Source organism: Pristiophorus japonicus, unplaced genomic scaffold (genome assembly GCF_044704955.1).
Source record: "Pristiophorus japonicus isolate sPriJap1 unplaced genomic scaffold, sPriJap1.hap1 HAP1_SCAFFOLD_163, whole genome shotgun sequence".
NCBI classification, from domain to species: Eukaryota; Metazoa; Chordata; class Chondrichthyes; family Pristiophoridae; genus Pristiophorus; species Pristiophorus japonicus.
Genome location: NW_027251310.1, coordinates 117,262 through 119,515, shown reverse-complemented (window position 1 = coordinate 119,515; position 2,254 = coordinate 117,262). Strand labels below are relative to the sequence as shown.

The 2,254-nt window shown below is 43.2% G+C and overlaps 1 non-coding gene across 1 annotated transcript; it reads left to right on the top strand.

The window, feature by feature from the left end:
• Nucleotides 1-521: 521 nt before the first annotated feature.
• Nucleotides 522-595, top strand: trnan-guu (transfer RNA asparagine (anticodon GUU)). Its single transcript has one exon. It is a non-coding gene; the product is annotated as a tRNA-Asn (tRNA).
• Nucleotides 596-2,254: the final 1,659 nt, after the last annotated feature.

The following is a 2,254-nucleotide window of genomic DNA, read 5'->3' as shown; positions in this document are numbered from 1 at the left end:
ATAATCATGCGTCTCAGGGACTTGGACTTTCTTTGAATAAGTTCTGCTTATTCCCGCATTCAAGCTTGAAACAGCAACTGGGCTTCCATCTCACGGGAGGTTTGGGGTTGATGTGTGTCACTTTCAATCTTTGAAATTTCACCAAGCAAAGAAACGGTGAATCCAACTGTCCCTGTTAGCATTTAGTTCCTGTTTAATCACAGGAATATCCAGTCAGGAGCTGAAAAGGAATTCAAACCGAACACCGGCTTCGGGACAATCAGAATACTTTGTCACAGACAAGGCACTGGAAGGCTGGAAGGTAGATCACACCGGTTGCGGGAGAGCTGGTTGGCGGTGACATGGAAATGTCTGCAGTGTGCGGGACCAGGCTATTTCCACGCATCCACAATTAATGTCCCTCTATTTATTTGTGAAAAGTGCTACTGAGAGTGGACAAGTTCCATCCCGGTCAGAGCAATCTGAAGCTTTAACTGTCTGACACCTTGGTTCGGGATGCCTTGAACCTTATACTTCCATCAGTCTCTGTGGCGCAATGGGTCAGCGCGTTTGGCTGTTAACCGAAAGGTTGGTGGTTCGAGCCCACCCAGGGACGAAGTGTTTAACTGTTTTTCCCCGAGTATTCGGTGCCGCACAGTCCCAGGTTGTCATTGTGCGTTTTGGCTGCACGAATCTGTTCCGCAAATGTTGCCAGCTGTGCTATTATCCAATTAGTTCCCACTCCAATATTTTATGAGCATTCAGTTCAAGTAAAACGATAACAATTTTTTACATGGATCATGTTCCTCCATCCAGTCCACTCGAAATAAATTATGTTATTGGGTTTAAAGAAACTGGTGGAAATTGATTCTATTGATACATAGAAAGAACTGGAACTACGGTCTCAAGTGCTCCTCCTATCAAGAATCGGCACACACACAATCAATGGTTTTACAACTGAGTCATAAACACTTACAATTTTAAACCATTCTCATACAGCGTGTAAATGAGATAGGGATAAAACTTCATCACATGTAAATAGAAAATGAATGATTAAAGATACCACTGTTCCTCAGTAATGATATTATTATTTATTTCATTCTGAAGAAGGTTATCGGCTAATTAACGGTGATTAAAAGAATTCTTACTTTTGCACGTTGGCTGCATGTCGTCAATTTTATTAGGTTTTGAATTTAAAAATTGTGTTATAAAATTTATCGCCGAGACCTGGAATCAAAGCTGTTTTTCGGTGGCATAAGAAGTGGTTTTACCCAATCATTTAAAGATGATTTCAAAGAATCACGTAGCGTTAAATTCACATCATGGTTACGATTTGTTTCGGTGTGAAACAAGTGGATTTAGAAGGACAATAATGTTAAATACAGAGTAAAGCTACCACTACACAGTCACATCAAAGCCTCCCAGGCAGGTACAGTACGTGTTAGACACAGAGTAAAGCTTCCTCTACATTGTCCCATCAATCTCTCCCAGGACAGATCCAGCACGGGGTTAGATACAGAGTAAAGCTCCCTCTACACTGTCCCATCAATCTCTCCCAGGGCTGGTACAGCACGGGGTTAGATACAGAGTGAAGCTCCCTCTACACTGTCCCATCAATCTCTCCCAGGGCAGGTACAGCACGGGGTTAGATACAGAGTAAAGCTCCCTCTACACTGTCCCATCAATCTCTCCCAGGGCTAGTACAGCACGGGTTATGTTAGCACAAATCTTTTTCTGGAAGAATCACTCGACATTCGGGGTCGGTTCCAATCCCAAAATGGCCTTTATTACACAAGCGGGGAGAGAGCCTCTGGTCCAACTCCAGGCATTCCACTCCACCGAACAAAGAAATTCATCGATATTTATATGTTTTACAACAGTTCATTCCAATTACTTAGCCCATGTCAGCTGGACACAATCCAATCATAACGACTATAAATTGCAAATCGATTCCACTGGGCCAATGGAATTGGCCCCCAGGCACCAGGGGACTGTGTGATCACCTCATGTTTTAGCTGCGGCTTATTAATGGCCTCGTAAGATTCTCCAGATCCCCTTATCTCTACTGTCCTTGGTTTCTGTCTGCACCTAACCTCCTTATCCTTATACAGTCACAGGAATTTCTTTGTTCAGTATTCTGCTAGGACATCTTGTCTGTGGTTTGTTGATTAAGGACGTTCTGCTGAGCTCGCTCTTTCCAGTGTTCCTGTACACGGAACTGCAGTGTCATCAGCTACCCAAAAATGTATTCAAGCTAACTGTTAGCTGAATTCCC